We start from the raw sequence: 27,515 nt of genomic DNA, 5'->3' as shown, positions 1-27,515 counted from the left end.
TGAAAGCATGCGGGTTGTGTGTGAGAAGCCAGCAGTGTATACGAAAATATTATGCAATGTTTTCTTGTCGTTGTGTGGTCAGATCACACCACACCCAATCAGTTCATTTATAAATGCACACATGTATAAATTCTAAAACTGTTATTTTTAAGTTGCATTATATATTATATATTATTTCTCCGTTTTAGAATTATTCAGAATATTAGGGATTGTGCTTATAACAAAACTGATCATGGGTATAAAGTTTAGATGATACATTAACCCATCAGCCATACAATTTGTGTGATTTTTTTAAAATTCAGGAGTAATTGATATCTTGTTTCCCATATTTAAAGTTTGACCTTCCCCCATCCCTGTCACATTGTGTTCTGGTTTATAAAGCAGGGTACCAACTACCCAAAAGAAAATAAGGCCACAACTATAGAAAATATTTTGTTATGGGTGTGGCAGGTTGGCAGTTTAGCAATCTGTCAGCACAAAAACGACACTGCATGGCAACTCAAGATTGTTCCACCATTGCATCAGAGTTTGGTTATCTTCTCCACTCCTCATTCAAGTGTTCAATATGTGTCACACCCGACTTCCCCATCTAAGAATCTGAAGCAATAATCATTTCACCTGCCCACACTTCTGTTAAACTGAACCATCAATAATTCAGGGCTCCATCTCTCAAAGGTGCACTGGCTCACTAATTATCACTGCTGCTGAAAATAATTGAGAAAAATGCAGTTTCGTCAGTCCCAATCACGCACCACAAGAGTTCTGCCAATGGCCAGGGAGTGGGCCTCCCCTTCAGTGAATTGATACACTCAAGAGAGCTGCAAGGAAGTGCTCTCTGCTAGTGCGCCTAATGGAGAAAGCAGTGCCAGTGAGAGAAGGTACTATAGGTTTTTTAATCCCCCTGCCGCACACAGCTAGAGACCTAGGTTTGATCTTGACCTGGGATGCTGCCTGTGTGGAGTTGGCATGTTCTTCCTGTGACCACGTGGGTTTCCTTTGGGTGCTCTGATTTCCTCTCACATCGCAAGGATGCGTGGGTTTTTAGGTTGATTGGCCTCCAGTATATAGCCCCTCGTGTGTTGGGAGTGGAAGTGAAAGTCGGATAACATAGAACTAGTGTGAACGAATGGTCGGTGGGCCAAAGGGTCTGTTTCCATGATGTATCTCTAAACTAAACTAATCAAAATAGAATTGCTCCCAACTATTGCATCATTCTTTTAATAAACAAACTGGAGGCAAAAAGAAAATGATTCTTTCACGGTTTATATTTGATTTCACTTGTGAATAAGATAAATCACAAAATGCACACTATTCGATTTTAAAAGCTAAATAATAAGAGAAAAATTAAAATTAAAATTAACCATCCTGCTTTTCTTTGAACGACTACACTTTTACCAGGATATGCTTACAAGTATTACACATTTCACCGAGTTTTTTAAAGAGTCGCATAAAGTTGTGCCAGTTCCCATTCAAAAAATGCAGTTAGTTATGCCTCAAAAGCTTAAACAGATGGACGATTATAACATAACAGTCTCTCTACTGACTCCCTGTAATGGATGCAACAATCACTTGGCTTCCCATGGTTAATAATTATAGGCCAGTGAGAATTGTTGTTAGATTTTTCTAGCAAATTAACAAATAGACCAATGGCCATTTTACACTTCTTCATTAGTACGGGTGTCAGGGGCTATGGGAAGAAGGCCGGAGAATGGGGTTGAGAGGGAAAGATAGTTCTGCCTTGATTGAATGGTGGAGCATCAATAGTCGTTTATTTGTCACATACACATAAATGTGTAGTGAAATGAAACATTACCCGCAGTTCAACAATAAGACCAATAAGAATAATCAATAAAAATGCAATAACACATACAATCACAAACCAACACCAAACAAAAGAAACATCCATCACAGTGAGTCTCCTCCAGTCCCTCCTCACTGTGATGGAAGGCCAGAATGTCTTTTCTCTTCCCCTGCCGTCTTCTCCCGCGGTCAGGCTGTTGGAGTTGCCACGTCGGGGCGGTCGTGGCTCCCGACATTGAAGCCCCTGTCCAGGCCGCGCCGGACGGTGAAAGGTCCGCGGCAGGCCGACCCAAGGGGCCTGTGGGCTTCCGATGTCCACGCGGCCCGCGTCGGAGCTTCCGGAGACGAGTCGCAGCCGCTCCCGCAGCATCCGGAGGCGGCCAGCGCCGCAGGTGGTGAGTCCGGGCCGCGGGCTCTGCAAACCAGAGCCCAGGTGGTCCCAGGTGCATGGCCGGTGGTAGGCCGCAACGGGAACGGAGACACGACACAGAAACAAAGGTCGCGTCTCCGTTCGGGAGAGACAATGTTAATGTTACAGTTCCCGTTCCCTCCCACCCTCCCACCCCCCCCCCCCCCCCCCCACATAACATACAAACACTACACCATATTAAAACTACAATTCAGACAAAACAACAAAAAACACAAAAGACAAACAGACTGCAGGCAAGCCGCAGCTGCGAGGGCAACTGAAAGGAAGCATGCAGGTACAGCAGGCAGTGAAGAAAACCAATGGAATCTTGGCCTTCATAACAAGAGGAATTGAGGATAGGAGCAAAGAGGTCCTTCTGCAGTTGTACAGGGCCCTAGTGAGACCGCACCTGGAGTACTGTGTGCAGTTTTGGTCTCCAAATTTGAGAAAGGATATTCTTGCTATTGAGGGCGTGCAGCGTAGGTTTACTAGGTTAATTCCCGGAATGGCGGGACTGTCATATGTTGAAAGACTGGAGCGACTATGCTTGTATACACTGGAATTTAGAAGGATGAGAGGGGATCTTATCGAAACGTATAAGATTATTAAGGGGTTGGACACGTTAGAGGCAGGAAACATGTTCCCAATGTTGAGGAAGTCCAGAACAAGGGGCCACAGTTTAAGAATAAGGGGTAGGCCATTTATAACGGAGATGAGGAAAAAAAATTCAGTCAGAGAGTTGTGAATCTGTGGAATTCTCTGCCACAGAAAGCAGTGGAGGCCAATTCTCTGAATGCATTCATGAGAGAACTAGATAGAGCTCTTAAGGATAGTGGAGTCAGGGGGTATGGGGAGAAGGCAGGAACGGGGTACCGATTGAGAATGATCAGCCGTGATCACATTGAAAGGCGGTGCTGGCTCGAAGGGCCGAATGGCCTCCTCCTGCACCTATTGTCTATTGTCTATTGTCTAGACTTGATGGGCCAAATGGCCTAATTCTGTTCTCTACAAGTTATGAACTTATGAAGTTTGGTTTCATGTCATCTTTGAAGAGATTGAAATAAATTGTCCTATAAATCGTAAATTAGGTGCAACAAAACTTGGAACCTATTCTCTTTAACAGTGCCTAGGATTTATTTGGATTTCTTTCTTTGAACCTCAAGCACAAGAGAATTGTTTGCTCTTTTCAATGGAATGCAGACCTTGCTCATAAGTTCAATGTTTAATGTAGCATTAAACTTCCTTCTTGAAACTTAACAGAATGAATGTTGAAAGTACACCCACAATGTTCTTGAATAAGCGATTGCTACACTTTGCACTGTGAGGGATCAGTGATGCAGTTTGAAGCTGGAATGGTACACCGGTTGGAAGTCGTGGCCAAAGATAATAGAGCAGAGCAAGATAGACCACTCGACCCTAAAAACCGTTGTATGTCGTGGCGCCATTTTAGTAGGCAGAAACCTGCAGAAACATTTTAAATGAAAAATAACAAAAATCTGTGAATTGATAGATGAGATATATTCTGCATTTTTATGGTATCATCACACATACTGTTTCCCCAAAACACTGATTACACTACGAGACGCATAGCGAACGGCGGGTTTTGCTTATTAAAATGGCGGACGTTACGCTCCTTTGCATACTACACTTCAGTATACGCGATTTCAACGGAGTGGTTCATCTTGCTCCTCTAGTATCTTTGGTCATGGCTTTGGTGTGATCCTGCTGCCCAGATCATTCTAGAATGCAGACATTGCAGATTTGCGAAGTGATGTAAACAAAAAGCCCACATGAGTTGCTGCTGCACCTTTGCGTTTTGCACACACTGCAATCTCCATGCATCTTGTGGTAGAGGAAATACCAACCAATTCATTGTTTTGTTCTAAACAAGGTAGAGCTTCTTGAATATGATTGACTGCACTCAACCAGGCAAGAGCAGAGTGTACCTTCACATCTTTGATATGATCTGATTTGTAAGTGGTAGAATGACCTTGGGAGATCCGCTGTTGGTCGTGTTACCCCATGCCTTTGACCAACCCTTCTAACACCATTATTCATGGAACTGATCCAGTTAATTTTCTGGTAAAAGGTTATTGCATCTCAAATCTTCACTTTCTACCAACCCCCATCAGGACTTCAGTAAGGCTTTCGATACGTTCATGACCACCGCCCATCACATCTTCTCCTCCCCACCCCTTTTTGGGTTCTGCAGGGATCATTCTCCCTGATTCATTCATCCTTCTCCACTCATCCCAGCCCCACCCCAGGCACGTTCCACTGCAACTGCAAGAGGTGCAATACCTGTCCCTATTTCTCCTCCCTCACCTCCATCAGCGACCAAAACAGCCCTTTCGTGTGAGTCAGGGGTTGAAATGTTCTTCCTCCAAGGGCAGGTGAAGTTTAATCCAGGTAAATGGGAGTTGTTCCATTTTGTACAAATGAGACCAGGACAAACATGAATGGAAAAGTCAATGGGAGTATTGAGGAACAGAAGGACCTTGGTGTACAAATCTAAAGATCCTTGAAGGTGGCAGCAAAGGTAGATAACCTGGTCAAAAGGACATATGGAGTACTGGCCCTCAATAGTTGGGGCATTGAATATAAAAGCAGGGAGAAAATGCTTCAACTTTATATAACATTGGTTAGATCTCATCGCAAATGCTACGTGCATTTCTGGTCACCACAATATACGAAGGATGAGATAGTCGGAGATAGTGCAGAGGAAGTTCACTGGAATGTTGCTAGAAATGTAGCCTTTTAGTTATAAGGCTGGGTATATTTTCCCCAGAGGAGGATAACAGAAGACATGATTGTTGTTAAAATTATGAGGACCATTGATAGAGTAAACCGTGGGAAAGTTTTCCTTTTAGCAGATTTGAATAGAAGTAAAGGATACTGTTTTAGGTTGAATGATAAGAGACTTTGAGGGGAATTGAGAGGGATCTTTTCAATCCAGAGAGTGGGATGTACCTCAAACACATTGCGTTGTCATTGTTTGCACTCCGGCCCATTAGGGTGATGTCATCTGCATAGTCGTCAATGGAGTTAGAGCAGAATTTGGCCACTTAATCGTGAGTGTATAGTAAAGGGCTGGGAACACACTCTTGTCGGGTACCAGTAAATTCATAGCAGCCTTTTAAATTATTCAAACCTTCAGTTTATTTTGACAATTTTTCGTTCAAAATTTTCAAAATAATTGATTGTCAAATCTTAATTTCAGAGCTACTGTATATCATACCTTAAAAAAATAAATTTGTAGAGCGGCACGGTGGAGCAGCAACAAAAACGCGGGTTCGATCCCGACTAAGGGTGCTGTCTGTCCGGAGTTTGTACGTTCCCCCCTTGACCACGTGGGTTTTCTCCGAGATCTTCGGTTTCCTCCCACACTCCAAAGACGTACATGTTTGTAGGTTAATTGGCATGGGTTTGTATACTTGGTATAAGTATAAAATTATCCCTAATTGTGTTAATGTGCGGGGATCGATGGTCGGCGCAGACTCGGTGGGCCGAAGGGCCAATTTCTGCACTGTATCTCTAAACTAAACCCAAATCTGATAAACTAAACTAAACTAAATCATTCACCATTTGTGTTTATTCCATGTATTTTTAGCAATGTTGTTTCATCACACTTATCAAATCTGATGAAAAGGGATAATTTTCCCCATTCCATCACATCTACTCAGGAAGTGTACATGAGGATTTTTATCTTTATCTGCTGTGCATTCAGGTAACTCCAGGTGCCTTTTAAATTGCAAGTATCCACCCATCATTAACCCCATGGGATTACAAAGCAACTCAAAGAATATCTTGCGTTCTGGTTACAACATCCCGTTGATCATTATAGGAAGAAAAACAACTCTTCTTTAAAATTCAATTACAAAACAAGCCCATTGCGAGGGCCTTGACATGGAAGACAGTGGGTAATGAGTGCAAAGATTGGGAAACACAGAAATACTAGGAAACATGATTTAGGCAGAGCTTTAGGACTTGAAGGGCTTAACATGATTATAGTTGTAACTCCATAAATATGGGAAGGAATGCAGCTGCACATCTTAAACTGTTTTGTTAATGTCAGTGTTTCCTTCACTTCAGCGTGCACTTGGTTGCATGTCCCTTGTGGTTTGCCACTTCCTAGATCAGCTGCTTGCAAAAGGAGCGCAGTGAAGCAAAGTGTGTGTGGCAACATCCACATATTAGCAGCGAGGTATTATTTTTATTCAAAGTTCACTGATCAAAAATAAAATGTTTAAGAATGATATTTAGTGTTGCATTTCAGTTCCATTCCATTTCCAGAGCATCAAGCAATAACATTTATTTGCAAATGTCAGAAAGTAAGGTGCCATGTTATATTAAGTCCAAGTCGTAAAATGTGTGCTATCAATTGGCAATCTAACACAGGCACTCCCTCAACCACAGCAGACTTACAAGATAAACATGTAATGTTATCCAACCGGGCACAAGCGAGCATTTTCCTAAATGTTAGGAAACATTTGCATTGTATACAACCGTATCAGAGTGTTCTTATTCGGAAGGGGTCAGTTTTGCAACCAAGCAGTCCAGTCGGGAGCCTTGCCCATCCTATGCATGAATTTGGGAAACTATCTACCTGCCACCGCCACCTAGTGTTCTGAACACTTCCTGAACCACTTTGCACCCCTCACAGATGCATGTGCTGCAAAAGAACCCCCTGGGTCCATATTACCATATGTCTTTGAAACATGACAAATTAACTTTGAGTAAATTTTTGCAAAAAGTAACGTGTGAGTTCTATTTATTGTTCAGTTGCGAAAAGCCATTCAAATTGACAAAACCTTATGTTTGCGCCCGCTTTAAATGACAAGCAAAAGTGAATTAATACACTGGACTTTAGCATGGCAACCATTTTCCTGTACAAATAGACTGGTTCTCCCAACCATCTCACCAATTTTTCTTTTATTTAGCTGCAGCTAATGACAATCTGTAACTTGCCCTTCAAATCTGGCAGAAATTGCAGTTAAAAAATACAATGTAATATGTTAATGTGAAATGAAATTTGGAAATGAAAGCCAAGTTCTGCCAATGTCATGAACAAGGACATCCTAATAATCTGGCTAAAAACTGTATCATTCGTAAAGGCGGAAACTCCCTCGTCGGGGCGGTTGAAACTCTCTCCGCGGCATGGAGCTCCCGAGTCGGCCTCTTCTTACCAGAGAAAGCGGGCTTCACGATGTTAATGTCCACAGGCCCCGCAGTTGGAGCTTCGATCCCCGGCAAAGGGATCGCAAGCTCTGTGATGTAAAAGTCCCGCAGATTCCCGTGGCTTGGTCGGTCTCCAGGAAAGGCCACCAACTCCACGATGTTAGGCCGCAGTGGGGACGGAGATACGATGTGGGAAAAATCGCATCTCCGTCGAGGTAAAAGATTGAAAAAAAGTTTCCCCCAACCCCCCCCACCACCCCCCACGTAAAACAAACCAAGGAACACTAAGACATACTTTTTAACACATACTAAAAATAACAAAAGGGAAGAAAGGACAGACAGACGGTTGGCGAGGCAGCCACTGATGATGGCACCACCAGGTGTTCCCCGCCACCCGGTGTCATACAGTGATACAGTGTGGAAACAGGCCCCTTGGCCCAACTTGCCCACACTGGCCAACAACGTCCCAGCTACACTAGTCCCACCTGCCTGCGTCTGGTCCATATGCTTCCAAACTTGTCCCATCCATGATCCTGTCTAATTGTTTCTTAAACATTGGGATAGTCCCAGCCTCAACTACCTCCTCTGGCAGTTTGTTCCATACACCCACCACCCTTGGTGTGAAAGGTAATTGAATTGAAAGATACAGCAAGGTAACAGACCCTTCGGCCTATAGGTCCTCGCCGACCATCGATCATCCATTCACTCCAGTTCTATGTTATCCCACTTTCACATCCTCTCCCAACACACTAGGGACAATTTACAGAGGCTAATTTACTTACAAATCTGCACGTCTTTGGGATGTGGGAGAAAACCGGAGCACCCGGAGGAAACCCAGGTGGTCACAGGGGAGAACGTGCAAACTCCACACAGACAGCACCCGAGGTCAGGATCGAACCTGGACTCTGGTGCTGTTAGGTGACGGCTCTACCAGCGGCGCCACTGTGCTGCCCCAGTTTTCATATGATTCAGAAACTATATTTATATATTCACAAAATGCTGGAGTAACTCAGCAGGTCAGGCAGCATCTCGGGAGAGAAGGAATGGGTGACGTTTCGGGTCGAGACCCTTCTTCAGACTAAATATATAACTATATTTATATACTGTTTTGCCCCTGTAAGGGTCGAAGGAATCAGGGGCCTGGTTTATGAGATTTATTTTTGTTACATTTGTAATACATTTAACACAAATTTTATCAAGTGATTTTGTTTTTTGTAATGAGGTGAGAGAACACCTGTGATAACCTTTAGAAAGATAAGAAGGAATTTCTTTAGTAGGGTGGTGAATCTATGGAAATCATTGCCACAGATGGCTGTGGAGGCCAAGTCATTGGGTATTTTTAAGGCGGTGATTGACAGATACTTAATTAGTAAGGGTGTCAATGGTTATGGGGAGAAGGCAGCGGAATGGGATTGAGAGGGAAAGATCGAGCAGCCATGGTTGAGTAGACTTGATGGGCCAAATGGCCTACTTCTGCTCCTATGACTTATGAATTTATGAACTTAAACATGTTGGGCAATTATGCTTAGGAAATGCCTAACTCTCTCCAGTTCTGTCACAGGCTCACATAGGAGAAACTGTTTACCTTTGTTGGCCTTGTGAGTTTATTAACATTTTTACCATTGCAAAGAAATGCTTTAGAAAATGGGGGTCCCATTCCTAGTCCAAGTCACAGCCACCTACTTGCACATAACTGAGGGATCGCGTGATGGTACCATCCCTGGTTTGTCAACAGTTGCAAAGCCTCATTCCTCCTCATTCTAACGTGCCAGCAGCACTTTGGCACTTCAGCAGTCTCTGAAAAACAAGGAACACGAGCTATTCCTTCTCTTGTTCCAGACTTTTTGGTTTCCTTTCTGAAACCCTTCTTTAGTTTTTAACAGCCCTGGCTCCTTTAAAATGGGGAAGTGCTTCTAAGTTCATTCTTTCTTCCTGAATCTTCTTCAAGGCTCTGCCCACCACTTCTCCCCTCCATCCTTAGAGGTGGGAAGTCCGCATGTTTCCCCAGAGATAGAACAGCACTGGAATGTATGAGAAGATCTTCTGGTTAAGGAGGGTATGTGCTCAGCTACGATATAGAAGCAGAAGTGATTCTCAGGAATTCCCCAAGTTGACTCCAAATTTTACATTGACTCACTTTCAGTTCACTTTTTATCCAATATTAGACCAAGTGGACTCGTTGGGGCCCAAACCTCTCCTGCATTGGTGCAGCACCCTCTCCTCCCCCACTCCCCCCTCCCCACTCCCCCCCCCACCTCCCCCCTCCTCTCCACCCTTCTCCCCCATCTCCCACCTCCCCTCCCCCTTCCCCCTTCCCCTCCCCCCTCCCCTCCCCTCCTCCCCTCCCCTCCCCTCCCCCCTCCTCCTTCCACCCCTTCCCCTCCCCTCCCCTCCCTCCTCCCCCCCTCCCTCCTCCCCTCCCCCTCCTCCCCCCTCCTCCCCTCCCCTTCCCCCTCCCCCTCCCCCCTCCCCTCCCTCCCTCTCCTCCCCCCTCCCTCCAGCCCCTCCCTCCATCCTCTCCCCCTTCCCCTCCCCCCCACTCCATCCCCCTCAACCCCCCCTTATCTTCCCTCCTCCCCCTCCCTCCCTCTCTCCCTAGGAGATAGATTTAAACTTTAAAATGTGACCAACTAAAAATATAACACCGATTTCAATGAAACTTCTTCCATTAGCACCAAAGGGACGACGGTGAGTAAGGTGGGCTTAAAAGTGTCGCGCTATCGTGTACCATTTTGGCTGTAGTTCAGGAACAAACAAACAAACAAACGAGAGTTTTAGTGTATAGATTATTCGGGGAGAAGTTCCAGTACAAATACAAAACAAAGTTAATCTACAATGGTATAGTTCAATGTAGCCTTTTGCATCCCAACAAGTTACAACTCAAAAGATCTCTCGATTTTCCACAGTGATCGTTATATTTATGTGTTAATCAAATGTATGTGTCGCTGTGCACAAATAACCTCTTTCCACAATGCACAGCTTTGCAAAGCTGAGGCTTGTAGCATTGGACCAGTATTGCCTGACTTCGATCTGGTTAATCGTGGTGTATTGTGCAATTTTGGCCTTGGTCTTTATTTGGCGGCAACTTTAAAACAGCAGAATTGCAAGAATTTATGGTCACAAGCACATTTAAATTCATTTTAAAGATTTTTCAGGAGGATGCTATGAGGATGCAGGGTGACTTGGACAGGTTGCGTGAGTGGGCAGATACATGGCAAATGCAGTTTAATGTGGATAAATGTGAGGTTATCCACTTTGGTGGTAAGAACAGGAAGGCAGATTATTATCTGAATGGTGTCAAGTTAGGAAAAGGGAAAGTACAAAGAGATCTGGGTGTCCTTGGTCATCAGTTACTGAAAGTAAGCATGAGGTACAGCAGGCAGTGAATAAAGCTAATGGCATGTTGGCCTTCATGACAAGAGGAGTTGAGTATAGAAGCAAAGAGGTCATTCTGCAGTTGTACATGGCCCTACTGAGATCACACCTGGAGTACTGTGTGCAGTTTTGGTCTCCAAATTTGGAGAGGGACATTCTTGCTATTGAGGTAGTGCAGCGTGGGTTCACTAGGTTAATTCCCGGAATGGCGGGACTGGAGCGACTGGGCTTGTATACTCTGGAATTTAGAAGGATGAGAGGGGATCTTATTGAAACATATAAGATTATTAAGGGATTGGATACGCTAGAGGCAGGAAACATGTTCCCAATGTTGGGGGAGTCCAGAAAAAGGGGCCACAGTTTAAGAATAAGGGATAGGCCATTTAGAACAGAGATGAGGAAAAACCTTTTCAGTCAGAGAGTTGTAAATCTGTGGAATTCTCTGCCTCAGAAGGCAGTGGAGGCTAATTCTCTGGATGCTTTCAAGAGAGAGTTAGATAGAGCTCTTAATGATAGTGGAGTCATGGGGTATGGAGAGAGGGCAGGGGCAGGGCACTGATTGTGGATGATCAGCCATGATCACATTGAATGGCGGTACTGGCTCGAAGGGCCAAATGGCCTACTCCTGCACCTATTGTCTAGTGTCTATTTATAAAATGAACCTTATTCAAAATTAACAGGTTCATTCCTTCAACCCAGAGATGCTGCCTGTCCTGCTGAGTTACTCCAGCATTTTATGGATTCCTTCCAACCAGAGATCCTGCCTATCCCGTTGAGTTACTCCAGGATTTTGTGTCTATCTAGGTTTATATCTATATCTGCCACGCTTTGGCCTGCAAAATACATCAACTGAGTATAAAATGATCCCTGCGCGTTGATGTTGTCAAAACATACATAACATTACATCAAAGGACACAAAGTGCTGCAGTAACTCAGCAGGCCAAGCAACTTCTCTGGAAAACATTGACAGATGACATCTCAGGTCAGGACTATTCTTCATAACATTATGTCATTTCTGAGCAGTGGTGTATCTAGGGTATGGCAGGTATGGCATGTGCCCTGGGCACCACTTGAAGGGAGGACTCCAGTGACACAAGGGACAATTTTACATTTTATACCAAGCCAACTAACCCCACAGACCTATTAACCTGTACGCCTTTGGAGTGTAGGAGGAAACAGGAACACCCAGCGAAAACCCATGCAGGTTATGGGGAGAACGCGCAAACTCCGTACAGGTTGCGCCGGTAGTCAGGATTGTAAGGCAGTAACTCCACCGCTACGTTGCTGATAATGGGCGCTTTAGACCAACTGAACTGCGATACCATTAACGCTTTACGCAAGTCATAGTAAAATGTTAAATGGTGCTTTATAACTGGAGGTTTTGTTCCACTCCACAGTTATACACATGTAGACTTCTCAAAGGCTAGCAGATCACCTCTGATCCAGGCTGTTGTTGGAATGCAGGACCACCACCGATTTTCCTGCATCCTTGGTTCCAGAGCCTTGCCAAATTATCCGTTTTGTCGGACCAACAGGGGTCACGGGGCCGAGATATTGGCCCGCAAAGCCGGCCTCGGAAGTCAGCTAAGGGGATAGATCTGCCAGCTCCAGCCCGGCCGGAGTTCCAGAGCCCCAGCCGCAGGGAACAAATTCGACCCGCCAATAGGCACGGAAGTCCCGATGAGGTCGAGATCGGCCGCCTCACCCAGCCTGGGCACAACATTTTCGGGGGTTGGGGGGGGGGGGGGGGGAGTGGGAGGACTTCCAGGGGTCATTTCAAGTGTGCTCTCTGTTTGGATTAAAGGCGGTGGGGGAGTCCACCGGTTGCTGGAAAATCGGCGGTGGATCAGTAGCACCTGTAGGACCTGGTGGCGCAACGGTAGAGTTGCTGCCTTACAGCGAATGCAGCGCAGGAGACCCGGGTTCGATCCCTCCTACGGGTGCTGTCCCTAGTCGGTGTAGGATAATGTTAATGTGCGGGGATCACTGGTCGGCGCGGACTCGGTGAGCCGAAAGGGCCTGTTTCCGCGCTGTATCTCCAAACTAAACCCCGAAACATGCACAGGACGGGCCCTACCTGGTCCATGTCAGGTGTTTGGACAGGGGCCCAATTTCAGTGCTTGCCATAGGTGCTATTTACCGCAGATACACCCCTGTTTCTGAGTAGCTTTTCCCAACACCATTAACTATCAATGTTCCCTCTAACAATAATTGCAACTGTACTCCCAGTGCTGTTCTCATTAATGTGAACACTTATATCTAGCTTCAAACTTCCAATTTCTCATGCATCTGATGGGGCAGCATAAGGATGGAATGTACCCGGGAAATGCAACGATGAAGCAACTGGAACAGGAGACAATCATCGTCATTAGTACTATTGCACCACCTCATTCAAGCGTAAAGATCGAAGAGTGAAAAGTTACCCTATCGCCACAGATTTATCTCACAGGCTGTGGCTGGTAGAGTGATTGTCAGAGGTTTGCCAGAATGACTCCAGGCCATTTTGACTAACTTACATAAGACAAGATACAGTCAAGTCCAAACGTGGCATCGATGATGTGTTATTGACAGACAGAAGCAGACTAACGCAAAGTGTCAGATTGGATACTTCCTTATAAGCTAAGTTTGTGAGTCAGGGACATCGTTCAGCATTATGCAACTGAAAATCATTTTTTCCCAATGAATGAAGCATTTCCTGGTCACTTCACGTCACTTGGAAGATAAGAATAGGTATTTCCTGTTTGAGCCTCCCTTGCAACCCGATGCTCAGATAGTTGCCATTCCCAATGCATTATCCTGTTGGCACATCGCAGGGAACTTGGATTACATTGTCCTGATAATGCCCAGGTTTTGAGCACTCCTGGAATAACAGGGTTATTACCTTGCAGTACCTGAAAGTAAATTATATACCTTTATCCTTCAGCATCTGATCCCCTTCACACATCAAACCCTCACCATTCTTCAGTCACCAACATGCACACTGACACATCCTATTATCTGAGTTCTTCTCAATCCCACCTTTTAGAAGTAGACTACTTTCCCTCCCTCCTCCACCTAAAAGTGTGTTACTGAATTCTGATATGATTGAAGTTATATTAGACATTCCATGAAATTATACTCCTAAATTAGGAGATGGGTTATGGGCATGGCTTGGTGTGACTGGGTTTGCCATGCCGAATGGAATATGATTCTTCCCGGCTTTTTATGGAAATTGCTCCTGGATGAATTATTCCATCTCCAGCTTTTTTATTTTATTCCTTAATCAACAAGGAATTGCTGGCAAACTCTGAGTGTAACATAATGATATTTCCCTTATAAATGGAAACTGATTGTACAAAATAAATAGTTAAGTTGAATGAGGGTGTTAATTAGATTATTGGACTGACATTCAGAGCACTGTACCATTGATGCATGAGTTAGGGTGCATGTTGGTGACTGAAGAATGGTGAGGGTTTGGTGTGTGAAGGGGATCAGAACGTTTGATAGCTCTAGGCCTGTACTTGCTGGAGTCTAGAAGGATAAGGGGGGGGGCCTCATTTTACACTTATCGAAAAGCGAAAGGCCTGGATAGAGTGGATGTGGAGAGGATGTTCCCAATAGTGGGAGAATCTAGGACCCGAGGGCACAGCCTCAAAATAAAAGAACATGCCTTTAGAAAGGGGATGAGGAGGAATTTCTTTAATCAGTGGGTGGTGAATCTCTGGAATTCATTGCCACAGATTGTTGTGGAGGCGAAGTCATTGGGTATTGTTAAAGCGGAGATTGGCAGGTTCTTAATTAGTATGGATATCAAAGGCTATGGGGAGAAGGCAGGAGAATGAGGTTGAGAGGTAAAGATTGATCATCCATGATTGAATGGCAGTGCAGACTCGATAAGCTGAAGAGCCTAATTCTGCTCCTATGATTTATGAACTTACGAACATAATAATTCATCTACAGCGCCAACATTGAGCTTCCGCTGCCTGCCACTTTAGTTCCTCATCCCACTTCCTCTCTCACCTCTCAGCCTGTGGCTTCTGGTACTGCAAGTTTGAGGAACAGCAGCTCATTTGTCATCCAGGCGCCTTGTAACCTCATGGATTCAATTATGAATCCAACAACTTCAGACAACTTGATTAAATAATATATCTACAATATTATCTCAATGTGTTTCTATTCTTTTCTTTTTCTCTCTCTCTCTCTCTCTCTCTCTGGGAGTGGCAGACATGCCCAGCCTGACCTGCCAGGCTTGTCCCCCTACTCTGCATTACACAATTTTCGCATTGTTTTTCTACGTCTCATTTTCTAACTGCTCCCATTCATTCATTGACCGGATAACCATGATTGCAGCTTATGCCCTGGTCAAACTATTTTACTCTATCAGACACGTTCCCCTCCTGCACCCTCCTTACAGGTCTACCGGCTTATCTTACCTTCCATTTCAGATATGGTGAAGGATCTCTGACCCAAAATATTGACTTTGTTTTTTTCACACACAAAGTAGTTGATATCTGTACCACTCTGCCAGAGGTGATGGTGGGACCAACTACTGTGTTTACAAGGCATTTGGACAGGCACTCAAATAGGCAAGGCATAGAAGAAATAGTCCTAATGCAGGCAAACAGGAATAGTGTAGATGGGCAAAAATGATGACATAGTTGTGGCCAGCCTGACTTCATTGACTCAAGGACTCCAGATGTCCATTTGACACTGTCAAATGTGTGTAGGTACCCATAGGGGCAGTCAGAGTGCTGGCAAAAAAGGGAACTAGTTGATCTTAAAATAAAATTAACATCATGTAAATGTGACCAAAAAAAACTTTAAATAGACAGTTGGCATTTCTAACCACTACTTTTCAGAAGCATATTAGTCCCAAAAGCATAAGCATAGCATCTCAGAATTTTGCTTGCATGTAAATGTTCTATTCTTTTGAGGGAAGATTTTGACATTTTTCTCACATATAGCAAATTGCAGCACATGTTGCAACATTACCGGTTGTTCTCTCAGACCAAGCTTTGCTGGAATTAGTTCATTTCAATTACTGGTAGAGAAGAGTTCAAGAGAAATTGAACTGTAAGTAACCTGAATCAATTTAATGTTAAGACACTGGTAATTTCTGAATGTTAAGATGTATTATTAGCTTTGGGTTTAGTTTATTATTGTCACGTATTCTAAGATCAGTGAAAAACCACTTTACGTGCTATCCAGACAAGTCATACCATATATGACTACAAACATATCGTGCACGAGTACAGCATGTAGTGCAAAACAAGGAGGCAGATTATTATCTCAATTATGTCAGATTAGGTAAAAGGGAAATGCAACGAGACCTGGGTGTCCTAGTACACCAGTCACTGAAAGTAAACATGCAGGTACAGCAGGCAGTGAAGAAAGCTGATGGCATGTTGGCCTTCATAACGAGAGGATATGAGTACAGGAGCAAAGAAGACCTTCTGCAGTTGTGTAGGGCCCTGATGAGACCACATCTGGAGTATTGTGTGCAGTTTTGGTCTCCTAATTTGAGGAAGGACATCCTTGCTATTGAGGCAGTGCAGCATAGGTTCTTCAAGGTTAATCCCTGGGATGGTGGGACTGTCTTATGAGGGACGATTGGAAATATTAGGCTTGTATTCACTGAAATTTAGAAGGATGAGAGGGGATCTTATCGAAATGTATAAAATTATAAAAGGACTGGACAAGCTAGATGCAGGAAAAATGTTCCCAATGTTGGAGTCCAGAACCGGGAGCCACAGTCTAAGAATAAAGGGGAGGCCATTTAAAACTGAGGTGAGAAAACCTTTTTCACCCAGAGAGTTGTGAATTTGTGGATTTCTAATCACTAATATATATGATAAACAGTTGCGGCACTCTAATCACTAATATATATGATAAACACCGAGCCTTGCGGCACTCCACTCGCCACTGCCTGCCATTCTGAAAAGGACCCGTTTACTCCTATTCTTTGTCTGCCAACCAATTTTCTATCCATGTCAACACCCTACCCCTAATACCATGTGCTCTAATTTTACTCACCAATCTCCGCTGTGGGACCTTATCAAAGGCTTTCTGAAAGTCTAGATACACTACATCCATTGGCTCCCCTTCATCCTTTTTACTTGTCACGTCCTCAAAAAATTCCAGAAGATTAGTCAAGCATGATTTCCCTTTCATAAATCCATGCTGATTTGGACTTATCCTTTTACTGCTATCCAAATGCACCGTTATTACCTCTTTAATAATTGACTCCAGCATCTTTCCCACCACCAAAGTCAGGCTAACTGGTTTGTAATTCCCTGTTTTCTCTCTCGCTCCTTTCTTGAAAAGTGGGATAATGTTAGCTATCCTCTAATCCACCGGAACTGATCCTGAATCTATTGAACATTGGAAAATGATCACCAATGCGTCCACTACTTCTAGAGCCACCTCCCTGAGGACCCTGGGATGCAGACCATCAGGCCCAGGGGATTTATCATCCTTCAGTCCCATTAGTCTACGTCTATCCAAAGACGTACAGGTATGTAGGTTAATTGGCTGGGTAAATGTAAAAATTGTCCCTAGTGGGTGTAGGATAGTGTTAATGTACGGGGATCACTGGGCGGCACGGACTTGGAGGGCCGAAAAGGCCTGTTTCCGGCTGTATGTATATGATATGATATGATAATACTATTTCTCGCCTAATGAAAATTTCTTTCAGTTCCTCTACCCCCCGAGATCCTCTGTCCTCCAGTACATCTGGGAGATTGTTTGTGTCTTCCTTAGTAAAGACAGATCTGAAGTACCTGTTCAACTCTTCTGCTATTTCCTTGTTACCCATAATAATTTCACCCGTGTCTGCCTTCAAGGGACCCACATTTGACTTTGCTACTCTTTTTCTCTTAACATATCTAAAGAAGCTTTTACTGTCCTTTATATTCTTGGCCAGCTTCCCCTTGTACTTCATCTTTTCAGCCCGTATTGCCCGTTTTGTTACCTTCTGTTGTCCTATGAAGGTTTCCCAATCCTCTGGCTTCCGGCTACTCTTTGCTGTGTTATACATCTTTTCTTTTAGTTTTATTCCATCCCTAACTTCCCTTGTCAGCCACGGTTGCCTCCTACACCCCTTAGAATCTTCTTCCTTTTTGGAATGAAATGATCCTGCGTCTTCCGGATTATGCCCAGAAATTCCTGCCATTGCTGTTCCACCGTCAATCCTGTTAAGATCCCTTTCCAATCGACCTTGGCCAGCTCCTCTCTCATGCCTTTATAGTCCCCTTTGTTCAACTGCAACACTGACACTTCCGATTTAACCTTCTCCTTCTCAAATTGTAGATTAAAACTAATCATATTATGATCACTACCTCCAAGCGGTTCCTTTACCTCGAGTTCTCTTATCAAATCTGGTTCATTGGACAACACTAAATCCAGATTTGCCTTTTCTCTGGTAGGCTTCATTACAAGCTGCTCTAAGAATCCATCGCAGAGGCACTCTACAAACTCTCTATTCTTGGGGTCCAGAACCAACCTGATTTTCCCAGTCTACCTGCATATTGAAATCCCCCATCACCACAGTGGCATTACCTTTGTTACATGCCAGTTTTAACTCCTGCTGCAAATTACACCCTACATCCGGGCTACTATTCGGGGGTCTGTAGATAACACCAATTAGTGTCTTCTTGCCTTTACAATTCCTCAACTCAATCCACAATGACTCTACCTCGTCAGTCCGCATGTCTTCCCTCTCAAGGGACTGAATTTCATCCCTCACCAGCAGAGCTACCCCACCGCCTCTGCCCACCTGCCTGTCCTGTCTATAGGATGTATAACCCTGAATATTAAGTTCCCAGGCCCGATCCTCCTGCAGCCACGCCTCTGTAATCCCCACAATGTCATATCTACCAACATCTAACTGAGCCTCAAGCTCATCTACTTTACTTCGTATACTTCGCGTATCCCATCTTTGCCCATGCTGACAAAGATACACCATCTACGCTAGACCCACCTGCCGACATTTGGCCCATATCTCTCTGAACCTTTCCTGTCCATGTAGATTTGCAAATGTCTTTTCAATGCTGTTATAGTACCTGCCTCAACTACCTCCTCTGGCAGCTCGTTCCATGTAGTCACCATCCTCTGTGTGAAAAAGTTGTCCCTCGGGTTCCTATTAAATATTCACCCTCTCACCTTAAACCCATCCCTTTGGTTCTTGACTCCCCTGCCTTGGGGAAGAGACTCTGTGCATTCGCCTCATGATCTCGTGCATCTCTATATATTCACTCTTCACCCTCCTGCACTCCAAGGAATAAAGTCCGAGCCTGCCCAACATTTCCCTATAGCTCAGGCCATCAAGTCCTGGCAACATAAATCTTCTCTGCACTCTTTCCATCTTAACAACATCCTTCCCATTGCATTCTTTACTTTAGACTTTAGAGCTACAGCGCGGAAACAGGCCCTTCAACCCACTTAGTCTGTGCTGACCAGCGATCACCCTGCACATTTACAATATCCTGCACATTAGGGACAGTTAACAATTTTACCGAAGCCAATTAACTTGTAAACCTGGACGTCTTTGGCGTGTGGGAGGAAACCGGAGCACCCGGGGAAAAGCCATGCTGTCACAGGGAGAAGGTACAAATTCCGTACAGACTGAACCTGTATTCAGGATCGAGCCTGGATATCTGGTGGTGTAAGTCAGCAAGTCTACCGCTGCCCAACTGTGCTGCCCCTGTGCCATTCCTTCTCCCATTTCTCATGTTCCTTTGAGCAGTGATGAGGATGCAAAGAGGTTTTGAAGATTCATATTCAAGCGATAGATGCATGCAACAACATGGCAGATGGGCAAATGGAAGTTATCTAATTTGCTAGATAAAACAGAAATGAAGAGTATTTTTTAAGTAGCTGTGATAAGTAGCTGTTCAAAGCACCTGGGCATCTTGTACACTAGCTACCAAAAGCAAACAGGTGCTGGCTGTTAGGAAGGCAAATGATATGTTGGCCTCATTGCAAAGGTTTTTGTGTATGGTGCCAAGATGACTTATTACAAATATATAGGGCGTTGATGAGAACACCTGGACTTTTCTATGCAGTTTTAATCTCATACATGTTATAGAGCAGGTGGATTTTCAGCTCCCTGCTCCAAAATCAACAATCAGCCCCTTGCTTTTGCTTTGCTGACTTTAGGAGTAATGGTGTTGTTCTGATGCCATTCAATCAATTAATTGATCTCCCTCCTAACTGCTTTCTCCCCATACCCCCTGACTCCGCTATCCTTAAGAGCTCATTACCTGTAATTCGTCCAACAACGGTGGTGTCATCGGTAAATTTAGAGATACAGCCTTCGGCCCAATGAGTCCGTACTGGCCAGCGAACCCCGCACACTAACACTATCCTCCACTCTAGGGACAATTTAAGATTTTATCAACGTCAATTAACATACAAACCTGTACGTCTTGGGAGTGTGGGAGGAAACCAGAGCACCCGGAGAAAACCCACGCAGCTCACGGGGAGAAAGTACAAACTCTGTACAGACAACACCAGTAGTCAGGATCAAACCCAGATTTCTGGCACAGTAATAATAATAATAATAATTCATTTATTTTATATAGCGCCTTATCGGGTGCTCAAAACGCTTTACAAAAACAATCAACATAAAAACAAACAGACAAACTATCCTAACGGAAAAGCGGCGAATAAACAACGCCAGCGTCCTCTCACGTCAGGGTCCGGCAGTAGACAACAAAAAGCACAGGACACACAGGTACAATTTTGACACAAACAGCCATCACAGTGATTGCTCTAGGCACACCCTCACTGTGATGGAAGGCAAAGTCTTATCTCCTCCTCATTCTTCTCCCGTGATGCCACGAGGTGATCGAGGCTCCCAACTTTTTGAAGCCCCCACCGGGCGATGGAAAGTCCCAGGGCCGAGCCGAGCAGGCCGATGAAAGTCCTGAGCCCCCACCGGGCGATGGAAAGTGCTGCGGCCGAGCCACGCAGGGTGATGAAGGGCCTGCGAGTGGGTCGATCGTACCTCGCGCTTAAGGGGCGGTCGAAGCTGCTATGGCTGGAGCTCCCAAAAACCGGTCGCCAGCCAGGGACCTGCGAACTCCCGATGTTGCGGTCTGCAGGGCCCACGGCCGAAGCCTCCGAGATGGTAAGTCCAGGCCCTGTGACCGGAGTCTTCAAGGTCGATCCCAGCTGGAGGCCGCCGACTCCACGATGTTAGGCCGTAGCGCGAACGGAGATACGACACGGTAAAGGTCGCATCTCCGTTGAGGAAGAGATTAGAAAAAAAGGTTTCCCCTAACCCCCCCACCACCCCCCCCACATACACAGAGTTAAAAATAGAACAAAACGTACATTAAACGATGACAATAGACAAAAAACAAAAAAAAGACAGAGAGACTGCCAGTGAGCTGCAGCTGCAGAACACAGCCACGCCCCCTAAGTAAGGCAGCAACTCCACCGCTGCGCCAATTTAAAGATGACTGCGGAACTGTCGCTTTGTGTGTCCATTGTCAGCCTGGAAAGACACTGGGATAAAATGTTTATCATCACCATCACCTTCATTGGGAGCAGCGGTCTGGCCTTATAGACAATAGACAATAGACAATAGGTGCAGGAGTAGGCCATTCGGCCCTTCGAGCCAGCACCGCCATTCAATGTGATCATGGCTGATCACTCTCAATCAGTACCCCGTTCCTGCTTTCTCCCCATACCCCCTGACTCCGCTATCCTTAAGAGCTCTATCTAGCTCTCTCTTGAATGTGTTCAGAGAATTGGCCTCCACTGCCCTCTGAGGCAGAGAATTCCACAGCCTTCGACTGCAGTTGTAGGGCTTGGTGAGCACACCTGTTGAGGTAGATATCGGAGAATATCACCAAATCCTACACGTTGATAAGAAACTTATCACAAATTCACGTTCACATTATAGGAGTAGAATTAGGACATTCGGCCCATCGAGTCTACTCTGCCATTCAATCATGGCTGATCTCTGCCACCTAATTCCATTTTCCTGCCTTCTCCCCATAACCCCTGACACTCATTCTAATCAAGAACTTATCTATCTCTGCCTTAAAAATATCCACTAAAAATACCCTCTGTGGCAATGAGTTCCACAGATTAACTACCTTCTGACTAAAGAAGTTCCTCCTCACCTTTTTAAAAGAGTGCCCTTTAATTCTGAGGCAATGATCTCTGATCCTAGACTCTGCCACCAGTGGAAACATCCTTTCCGCATCCACTCTATCTATGCCTTTCATTATTCTGTAAGTTTCAATGAGGTCCCCCCTCAACCTTCTAAACTCCAGCAAGTAGACCCCAGTGCTGTCAAACGCTCATCATAAGCTAACCCACTTATTCCTGGAATTATTCTTGTAAACCACGTCTGCACCCTCTCCAGAGCCAGCACATCCTTCCTCAGATATGGGGCCCAAATTTGCCCACAGTACTCAAAATGCAGCCTGACCAGCACTTTATAGAGCCTCAGCATTGCATCTCTGATTTTGTATTCCAGTCCTCTTAATATAAATGCTAGCATTGAATTTGCCTTCCTTACTACCAAACCAGCGTCACCTCTAGCTCCATCGGAGCAGATAACATTGCTCAGCGACCCTCTCCTCAGTCCCTCTATCATGTTGCAGACACAAATGAATGATCACCACGAAGCTCCTCGTCCAGTAGTACTAGATTTTTGTTAACATTTGGAGATAACTTCAATATTCTGTAACTCCAACATTAGCTACGAAGTGAAAGATATCAAGGAACTCACCGTCCAATCCATCACCTGCAAATCTGTAACTAACTAATGATATACAGTGCCCTCCATAATGTTTGGGACAAAGACCCATCATTTATTTATTTGCTTCTGTACTCCACAATTTCAGATTTGTAATAGAAAAAATCACATGTGGTTAAAGTGCACATTGTCAGATTTTATTAAAGGCCATTTTTATACATTTTGGTTTCATGGGTAGAAATTACAGCTGTGTTTATACATAGTCCCCCCATTTCAGGGAACCATAATGTTTGGGACACAGCAATGTCATGTAAATGGAAGTAGTCATGTTTAGTATTTTGTTGCATATCCTTTACAAGCAATGACTGCTTGAAGTCTGCGATTCATGGACATCACCAGTTCCTGGGTGTCTTCTCTGGTGATGCTCTGCCAGGCCTGTATTGCAGCCATCTTTAGCTTGTGCTTGTTTTGGGGGCTAGTCCCCTTCAGTTTTCTCTTCAGCATATAAAGGTCATGCTCAATTGGGTTCAGATCGGGTGATTGACTTGTCCACTCAAGAATTAACTATTCTTTTAGCTTTATAAACACTTGTAAACACTGCTGTAATTTCTCCATGGTGAAACCAAAATGTAACATGTTCCCAATGTTGGGGGAGTCCAGAACCAGGGGCCACAGTTTAAGAATAAGGGGTAGGCCATTTAGAACGGAGATGAGGAAAAACATTTTCAGTCAGAGAGTTGTAAATCTGTGGAATTCACTGCCTCAGAAGGCAGTGGAGGCCAAGTCTCTGAATGCTTTCACGAGAGAGCCAGATAGAGCTCTTAAGGATAGCGGAGTCAGGGGGTATGGGGAGAAGGCAGGAACGGGGTACTGATTGAGAATGATCACATTGAATGGTGTTGCTGGCTCGAAGGGCCGAATGGCCTACTCCTGCACCTATTGTCTATTGTCTATTTCTGAAACTCCATCAAAAATACATCCTTATCTTTCTTGCACAAATTCTAGCTCGATCAGAATTTCTCAGTTCTGTAGAGATGTTCCCCTTTTATTCACATGTAGCCTCCTCTTCCCAAATGCAGTAAAGTCCTGTACATTTATCCTTAAGGATCAGTCTTGTCTGTGAGTGATCAGTCTAAAATGGCATTTGAGATACAAGATGGGTTGGGCTCAGTGAGATTTCGACTTGATTTCACTGTACTTCTGTTCAATATACATAATAATTATTTTTCAAAAATAACTTCATTCCAAAAAAAACAGAAATTGCAATACAATTAGAACATCTCTATCTTTAGTGCCATCCAATCAAGATATTTATTCTGCTATCAAACCAGTACATACTATCGACAATGCATTTTCTTTAAACTACCCTTTGAAGTGCTTAAGGGGCTGGCTATATGGGGTCTAGGCCCTATTCATGACAGGACCTTAGACTGCAGTCGGTGGCTGCACCAAGCTTCAGTGTGTCCATTAGCACTTCACGTGCAGCCTGGAATGTGCCAATTGACAGTAATCTCTTATGGACATCGTGTTGCACTAGAAGACCAACACGTTATGGGCAGACTAAAACGTGCCTTTCCACAAGTTGATTGTCTTCCAGCAACAGTTGATGCCTGTCTCGGTAGGCGTCCCTCGGAACAGCTACAGATCAGAGAGTTCTCTGTTACACAGCTGCTAGGAACCAAGGACACTTGCATCCTTTTCCTGACCTTCTTGGCAAAAGCACAGTCTACACAGAAGTGGACAATCATGTCGCCACACTGCCGCCATCTTGACAGCAGCAAGCTTTGGAAGTGAGACTCCGACTAGGCATGAAGGATCTGATGACGAGGGCCCCTCTCACTGCCAGCTAAGTATGGGGTTGGTGCTTGTTGGTGTGTTGTAGTGATGAGAGGTTCTGCCATAGATTTGACAGTCTTCCTGGAAAAACATCTCACAGGTTCCATCATATCGTCTTCCCGCAGGACCTTCAAAATACTCAATCAAATCCGTAAGATATGATTTCCCTCGCATATAACCATGATGAGTATCCCTAAGCAGCCATTAGCTGTCAAGCACCTAAGAAGCTTGGTGTTGTTCCAAATGCAAATTAATTCTATCTCTCAGAAATACTATTTGCCTACATATGTTATCTGGGCCCCTCGTGACTACGTCTCAGTTAAATCTCCCCACAAGGGGCCCAGATAAAGTATGTGGTTGTTTTATTTAGAACAGCCTCATCTGTTCCAAACAAAACAACCCCAGCCTAGTCTGGACAATAAGTAATTGACCTCCAGTTTTGGAATTTGCCTGACTAACAAGTCTGTCAAACTGAGAGAAGGTAGGAATGGTGATTGAAATTGAGACCTTTTGCATCCAAAACATATCTGAATAATTGTGGAACTTTTAATTTCATAACTGATATAAATTTAATTCAAGCTGCCATACACCTTACTTCCTATACAAGGTTTGCACTTCTTTTTCCTGATTTACATTGTCGTATTTAATTCTCTCAGTTAAGAGGACAAGGCCAAGAGTTAGCCTGTTGTAACATGTATGGATAAGGAATGTAATCCAATCAAACACACACCAAACTAAAACATGCATCTTCAATGTAGATGGTATTCTTGACATTGGCTTGTTGGAACACAGCAGTATTTCAAGCCTACCTGAATCTTGACACTACATTCTTTATCCATGTCCGAGCTTGTAGCAGTAGCTTCAGCGAATTGTATTTACCTTAATTAGACTGTACAATGTGTTGCTGAAATGCACATTAAGTTGCTGCTATTTCTATCTGCTCTCCTGACTTTATCAATGAGACTGGCACCTCGTATCAGTTCTGTGAAGTGACCATACATTGGTATTAGATTGCACGTGAAGGTGAGATTTATTTTTCTTTCACTATTTGTTTTGTTTTTATTTGTGCTTGAAATACAGATTCCTGTCTACAGCCTCACTGTTAGAGAACGATACACCGCTTGTTTCCAGTTTCTTCTGGTGTCAAATGTCTAGAAGTCTATTTTCATAAAGAAGCTGGGGTTACTAATCCTTTTGCTTTTCACTTTTTCATTTCCTTCCGTGTGCAAGTACAAAATCTTTATCAGAACCATGTTGATGGAGGAAACGACAGGTAAAGGCTTGGGTGGAGCACAGAATAACCACTCAAAATTGTAAAACGACAACACTTTTGAAAGTTTCAGATTTTCTGTGCAGTCCAGCTACAGTATCTGTGGGTTTCAGAGATAACCTGAATTGTTAGCTAGACAATGGTAACAATGTCTAGGTAACATTGCACATAGACAATGTTAGGTTGTCTAGGGTCACATACTGCTTCCAGTGCAGTTCTCGGGACCACTTACCATTGATAGTAGGGATGAACCGATCTATCACTTCCTGTTATCACTGCTGCACACAGTTTTATTGTACGGAGCCACAGTTCATTCTTTAAGTCATGGTTAGTTTTAATTTGATCACCTCTCTGTAACATTAAGACCACCAGCACATTTTACTTCTCTGAAAATGTCTGAAAAGAGAGTGTGTAGACACAAGGAATTGCAGATGTTGAAATCCTGAGTCAAATACCAATTGCTGGAGTGATGCTGTGGATCTGACAGCATCTCTGGAGGACATGGATAGGTGACGTTTCAAGTCAGGTGAGGTCTGAAGAAGGGTTCTCCAGCATTTTGTATTGTACTCAAAATGCCTTAAACACTGGAGCTCAGCAAGTATCAATGGAGTGAGATATTGCCCACACCCTCAATATTATTGCAACTCCATGCAATCTCCAACCCTGCTGCAAGTGGATTAGGTCAAATAGTGTAATCCATGGATTATGCTCCTAATTTGCTATTCGCACAATAACTGGGATTTCCATGGTTTTCCATGATGAACAGATGGAATATAAGGAATTTAAATTGGGCTCCAACGGCATAATGTGGAAGAGGCTCTGAAGCCTCCAGCGTTTAACAAGGGTTGGAAAGCATGAAACCAAAGATGGAGTTGAAGGTTCCCCAGATGAAATGGCTTCTTTTGAAAAATACTCCAAAGAACACTTTCAACTTTTCCAAACCATCCAGTCAAACTTCCCCACAGCCACAAAAACCGACCTCCATTCACCCTTTGGGTTGATCGTGAACATCAACTCAGGCTTCCTGGTTGTAGTCGGTCTCTCTCCCATAACCAGACATCATTTAAAGGGCAGTAGTAACAACTTGTTATGAAATCTTTTGGGGTCATACAGCATGACAAAAGGCCATTCAGCCCACCACATCCAAATTGACCCGTGGATAGGGTACCCATCCATATTAATCCCATCTTCCAGCCCTAGGCCATGGTCTTCTACGCCTGGGTAATTCAAGTGCACTTCTTTCAGACTTCCTCCTCAGCTTTCCATTTCCTAAATCGTCTCTCAGAGCAGTGGTTTCAAATTGTTACAGTCACATTCCATGAAACTGCCACTGTATTGGCTCAATGTGTGAATTTACTATTCCATGCAATACAGTTCAGGACAAGTCCCAGATCAATTCTTGGACTTTGCTGCATTAGTTAATCTCATCCAGAGTTACAGGAGGAGATCTGCAATTAATATCAGTACCACAAGACAAGGAATAGTAAAATTAGACCAGGTTTTCTGTTTCTGACTGCGATCCAATATTCCCACTGGAGCATGTTGACCTGTTGGATTAAATGAGAATCAAATTGTCCAGTGATGTCCGCTGTTTATTTAATTAACCTTCTCATCACAGAAAAGAATAATAAAAACATTACGGCCTTGAAGGAAACCTTTCGATTTATCACGTTGGTGCCATAAAGAGATACCTGGCCTAATCTCATGTACCCCTGCACCAGTTTGGTGACTCTGCAGGGGCTCATCTCTCTTCAAGAACACATTCTGGTCCTGTTTCAGTATGACAAAGCACATTTATGGCTATTATTTTGACAAGGTGCCTCAGTAGGTAATGGATTCTGTGGAACTGCAAAACGAAAAGAGTTGAGAATCATATGAGAGAAAGGTGAAACAATTCAATACTTAATTGATTTTAAGAACATAAAAGTTAGGGAGAAATTTACCTTTAGTCACTA

The 27,515-nt window shown here is 44.0% G+C and overlaps 1 protein-coding gene across 1 annotated transcript in view; it reads left to right on the top strand.

The window, feature by feature from the left end:
* The window catches only part of apbb1ip (amyloid beta (A4) precursor protein-binding, family B, member 1 interacting protein), a 112,460-nt gene that overhangs the window by 10,183 nt on the left and 74,762 nt on the right, over positions 1 to 27,515 (top strand). The gene's annotated exons all lie outside the window — the stretch shown is intronic.

Source organism: Rhinoraja longicauda, chromosome 2 (genome assembly GCF_053455715.1).
Source record: "Rhinoraja longicauda isolate Sanriku21f chromosome 2, sRhiLon1.1, whole genome shotgun sequence".
Taxonomy (NCBI): Eukaryota; Metazoa; Chordata; class Chondrichthyes; order Rajiformes; family Arhynchobatidae; genus Rhinoraja; species Rhinoraja longicauda.
Note: the sequence above shows the minus strand (reverse complement) of the source record. Positions and strands in the feature narration are given on the sequence as shown.